Raw genomic sequence first — 6068 nt, forward strand, 5'->3', positions numbered from 1 at the left:
ATGCACCAGGAGCCTGATGTGGGATTCGATCCCGAGTTTCCAGGATCACGCCCTGGGTCAAAGGCAGGCGCCAACCTGCTGTGCCACCCAGGGATCCCTGAATTCGCTTTCTGACATTGAATTGTAATCCAGATTTTGTAACTCTGTGGGAGAGAGGACTGTTTCTGATTCTTTCTTTTGAGGTGAGGCTTTCCTTCTAGTCATTTTGCTCAGTGCAGAGTGGCCAGAAACAAGTTGTATTGGGAAAAGGAGAAAAAGAGAGAAAGGTCATAAAAAAGATAAAGAATAAAGAAAAGAGGAAGACAAAAGAAAAAAGAGAAGGAAAAGAGAAAGAAAAAGATAGAAAGCAAAGGAAAAGGGTGGGGGAAGCAAACAGAAATCAAAAAGTTTGTCCATTTAGAACCCTGAACATATTCCTGTGATGTGATGGTATTATTTTCCTTGCATTTCTGCGGTGGACCTGGTAGACTGTATAGTGCCCTTAATTAACGTTTACAACAAGATGAATTTTGACGTATGTGCCTAAAGTGTAATGGAGATTCATTTTTGTCTCTCCCTTTGGTTACTTGCACATTGTTTCAAATGCCTATGGGTCTACTACGTGATCAACTTGCCAATGCTATGACAGCGAGGTGTCTTGTCCTGGAGCTCTAAGAGAAAGAGCAAGTGTAGGAAGAGGTGGTTGTGACATGAGTCCAAATGACCTGCAGAGAGAAGAGGGGCTGGAAACCCTCTAAGGGTACACCTGTTGTGTCTTTGTAATATAGTTGATATTGTTAATAGAGCACTTTACTTTGTTCCATAAAGTAGTTCTGAAAATTACTGAAACTGAGGGCCTCTGGGAACCCCTGAATTTACAGCCAGTCTTAAGAGAGTGTGGATGGCCTAGGCATCACCAAAATGCATCTGGTGCCTGTTATAAGGACCATATTGTGGGATCTCTTCCCTTATCTTCTGGGGTTTCATGCTAACAGAGTGCTCAACAGAAACTACTGGAATATTCCACAATGGGGGGAGACAACAGAATTCTTTATGTCAAAAATCAGGGATGCTCAAAGCATCCTCACTTAGGCATGTGGATTGGGAGGAGAAGTGATAAGGCTGTGGGTAGGAGATTCCTTTGACTCCTGTGTATTTTGAAGGTCTTAGATGGTACTGACAAGCAGCTGTGTCTCATTCAATTACATACAACCAAAGTTAAAATGAAAAGTAAAGCAAAGGAATTTGGAAATGATGGGTCCAAGTCCTAGGGAGCTGACATAGTGGAAAAGTGTAAGAAAGGTTGAATAATAAGCAAATATTAAGTATGCACTCCCTTGCTCATGATTATCAATAGGAGCTAAAGGACCCAGAGTCGTGTCTGATCTCAAGGTCAAACGAAGCTCTGACTTCTCTCATTCTTAAACCTCCACTCAAGGAAATAATAAACTTGGGCAACATGAGCACTTCTGAGACCTCTGGGCTGCTAAAGGCATTCCAGGTTGTGGGGATGACCAAACCAAGAAATTATGGAAAGGAAGAGGTAGAGTGTGATGAAGATGTCCCATTTTAAGCATGGGCATCCTCAGCTCCCTGACATTTATTAAAATGGAATGTGAGGGTGACTAATTTGGTGGCTGTGTCCTTGGTTTGGAAGGCTACAGAGTGGAAGGGAATATTTGCCTCCATTCATTGCCCACATTCAGTACAGAACAATCACAGATGTTGTACAAGGTCTATACATACTGCAAGTAACTGCTAAGAACACCAGCCAGCCCAGCGACTGGACAAAAGGCCCTGTTGGTTTTTTATTCTCAGGGAGTTGTGGGCTTCTCAGGGCACCAGAGCAGACAAAAGAGGACTATCCTCCCTTCCCTCTGGGACATGTGGAACCTGGAAGGGCTCAAGGCAGTGAAAGCTCTCCTGTTGCTAGGTACCCTTCAGTTTGAAAAATCAGTGCCCCACGCTGGCCTCACAAAGGTCTAAACCAGTCTAGACTTGGAGCCTACAGCTGGGAACACATGTAGATCACCTCCATGTGGAAATGTCGTCACAGCCATCCTTTTCTTTCATCTGTGAGAGTCACAGCCTCTCAGGAACAAAGGTGTCATGGGACAAACTGCTCTATGTGGAACCTGCCACCTGTTAAGAGACTGGGCATCTCCCCACAGGCACAAACACATGAGATTCACTGCAGCAGGCCCCTCCCAATATGGGCTGCCAAAAGAATACGGGAACAGTAATTTTACTGAGCATCACAGGAAAACACCTAGGTTGAGCCAAAATAGTATAGAGCTCAAAGATTTTTCCTTATAATTCAATTACCTGTCAGATTAAAACTTTCCAATATTGTTTCTATTTTCCTGCCTTACCTACAACATGATAATAACTGTTTGTTTTGAGAGTTTTTCCTTTTTGATTTTCACATTTCTACACTTACCTGTCTGAGATATATTCTTCATTTTCCAAATCCTGTCAATATACCTAATGGAATTTTGTAGATATATGAGTTATCAGTTTTGGGCAGGTTATCTTGTTTCGTTTCATAATTGTGGAAGTGAGCTTCTCTAAAATACTGACGAAAATACATTCAGAACCATGTATAGCCCTGTGTTTGTTATTCTACAGGATTATATTATCTCTTCCTTTTGATTCCATCCCTCTATTTTATCTTGGTAGTGCCTTTGTGATTGCTGCTTAGTCTCTATATAGGTTTTGCTGGTTTATATAAATTTGGATTTAGCACCTATTATAATACAGAACATCATACACTCAGAATGGACAGGATCAACCTCTGGGTCCACTCTGTGAGATTATATTCTCTCCCATGCACCACAGCCTCCTCGCCCTTTCTTTTTATGTTATACTCTCTTCTAAATTTGTTTTTCCCTTTTGTTGTCTTTCTGTTTTCTCTGGGTTTGTTTCTCTTTTTTCCATTATTTTCCAGTCCTAGACATCTTTGGAATTATCTGGGTGTATTTTGCTTAGGTCCTGGTTGATATTTTTGACTCTGCTCAGTCATGAAGCAATTCTGCACTATACAAAAAGAGAAGAATTGACAACATCAGAAAGAACCAGAAATAATGGTCTTAAGTTTCTGCCTAAAACATAAGGAATATCAATTTCAGTAGCATCTTTGAGGTAAAATTCAGAGACAGAATGTAAATCTATTGGTGGCTCTTGAAGAAAGCAAAAGGACTACAGCGTTTTCCATACTGCAGAATTGGGAAAATCAGGCTGAAATAAAAGTCATTCCGTGATGTGCAATTTATTTATTTATTTATTTATTTATTTATTTATTTATTTATTTATTAAATTTTTATTTGTTTATGATAGTCACACACACACAGAGAGAGAGAGAGACAGAGACATAGGCAGAGGGAGAAGCAGGCTCCATTCTCCAGGATCCCGACGTGGGATTCGATCCTGGGTCTCCAGGATCGCGTCCTTGGCCAAAGGCAGGCGCTAAACCGCTGTGCCACCCAGGGATCCCTGTGATGTGCAATTTAAACTAGATGCCACCACTTAGGGATAAAGTGGCAGAGACGGTGAGTGATGTGGAATACATGTTTGTGGAAAGGAAGGAAGCTGGAAGAAAGAGAAAAACAGTTCAGAAATCTCGAGGGCAGATATCAGGATACAAGTGATATTTTGAGGAGGAATAATATTCATCTTACTGGGATTCCAGAAGTTATGTTGTGAGAAACAGAAGACCACAAAGCATATTGGAATGAATTATACCTGAGATCGTCCCAGAACAAGCATTCATATCCAAGAGACAGAAAGGAATCCCCCCAAAATCTCATAAATGTGTACAACACCCTGATATATAATATTGGAGCTTGAAATTATAAGGATTAATAGAAAGTCCTAAAAGAAGATGGAGACAAGAGATTATGAACTTCTATGGAGAGAAATGTTCATTAAAAAATATTCATTAAAAGCACACCTATTCAACGGTCCTGTGAGTTATATTAGGGTACTAAATGAGAAAGGTCCTGCGAGTTATATTCGGGTACTAAATGAGAAAGGTCCTGCGAGTTATATTCGGGTACTAAATGAGAACAACATACAGCCAAGAAGCCTTTATCCAGCAAGGCTGCAATTGAGCAGAAGTCATGAAGAGAAATTTCACTGAAGAAGACTTACTGTTGGCTCACAAACACATGACAAAATGCTCCACAACCATTGCCATTAGGTTCATATACATCTATACCACAATGACATACCAGCTCTCACCCCTGAGAATGGTATCATTCACAAGACAGGAAACAACTAATGCTGGTGAGGATGTGGAGAAAGCGGACTACTTTTGCACTTTTGGTGGGAATGCAAGCAGGTGCAACACTCTGGAAAACAGAGTGGAGTTTCATCAGGAAGATAAAAATAGAGCTAATCTATGACCCAGCAATTACACTATTGGGTATTTATCCTGAAGATATAGATGTGGTGAAATGATAGGACACCTGCCCCCCAATGTTTATTTTATTTTATTTATTTTATTTTATTTCTCTTTACCAGCAGCACTAGGATTTATTTAAAGGTCTTGGTAACGGTGCTGGGGTTTGCTCATGGTACCCTTGATGGACAAAGCCTGGATGTTCTGCCAATTGTTCTAGAGCATGGACACCAGGAAATTGACAGTTAAGTGGATGTGTTACACGAGCTCATTGTCCGACATCTCTACGTGGCCAACAGACACTGCCAGACATAGCACAATCTTCATCTGGAATTTGATGGTGGACTTCACTTCATCCACTTTGGCCACCAAGTTTTCATTGTGGGTCAGGAAGGAGGGGAATTTGCCAGCTTTATTCAGGTTTTGACCCAAGATTCATGGGATTTGCTTGATCAGAGGTTTGAAGCCAAAAATGCATCATACTTATTGGCCAACTTATTAGTTAGTTTTTTATTCTTGTCGAGTTTCTTCAGTGCCTCATTGTCCATTTGGGGAATATCCACTGCCTTGGCCCATTCACAGTGCTTCTAGTCTCCCAAAACACTCACAGAGAACTTGGGGCACGGGGTGGACAAAAGCCTGATGGTTTTCAAGAATCATTTGTCCTTCTGAGGGTCATTCATAGTTCCTCAGTCTCATCGGCAGCTCCAGTCTCCAGAAACTTCTGGTGCTTGTGCTGGTTCCCATTTAGGGCCTTCCACACAGCCTTATATAGGGTTTCACGGGAGACTTAGCTGCTCATGGTAGCTCACACCCAGTAACCAGAAAAGAGAACCCAATGTTTATTTTATAGCACAAATGTGTACAACAGCCAAACCATGGAAGGAACCATCATCTCCTTCAACAGATGAAGGAGTAAATAAGATGTAGTCCTGTAACACATAGTAACAACTGATTATTTCTTATGCATGGAAACAAAGTATACCTGTCATTTGCTTGATATGAAAGGATCTGCAGGGTATTCTTCTGAGTGAAATAAGTAAATCAGAAAAAAAGGCAATCATTCTGGGAATCCTGACTCAAGATTCAATCTCCAGGCTTGAAATCATGTCCTGTGCTGAGGTTATTGCTCATCTGCTGAGCCACCCAGGTGTCCCAATAAAGACAGAATATAATAACTTCTTTATTCAGTTACATCAGATTAGGGATAGGTGAAAATGACAGACAGAAATGTACGGTACACTTGATATATTTAGACTGCTCAGATAGGCAAAGAAATGGAATATGTACTGCAGACCAGGTGGTTCAGCTGTTTAGTGCCTCCTTCAGCCCAGGCTGTGATCCTGGAGACCAGGATCGAGTCCCATGTCGAGCGCCCTGCTTGGAGCCTGATTCCCCCTCTGCCTCTGTCTTTGCCTCTCTCTCCCTCTGTGTCTCTCATGAATAAATCAATAAAGTGTTTTTTAAAAAGTAATGGAATATGTAAATAAATTAGGGAAAAAACGAGAAGCCTGAACTAGAAGGTCAAATGATCTAAATTTTCTCCAAGAACAAAATATGGAGAATTGAAGAGAGAAAGCATTTGAAGACAGAACAGTGGAGCATTTCCTTGTTCACAACCATGTATGTTTTTTCAGGATTATGGGACGTTTTTTTGAGGAACACTTTGGAAACCTATATGAGGAAAAGC

General features: G+C 41.0%; 1 pseudogene; it reads right to left on the bottom strand.

Moving 5' to 3' along the window:
- Nucleotides 1-4516: 4516 nt before the first annotated feature.
- LOC140629046 (large ribosomal subunit protein uL1 pseudogene) lies at nt 4517-5180 on the bottom strand (annotated as a pseudogene).
- Nucleotides 5181-6068: the final 888 nt, after the last annotated feature.

This window comes from Canis lupus, chromosome Y (assembly GCF_048164855.1).
Source record: "Canis lupus baileyi chromosome Y, mCanLup2.hap1, whole genome shotgun sequence".
Taxonomy (NCBI): domain Eukaryota; kingdom Metazoa; phylum Chordata; class Mammalia; order Carnivora; family Canidae; genus Canis; species Canis lupus.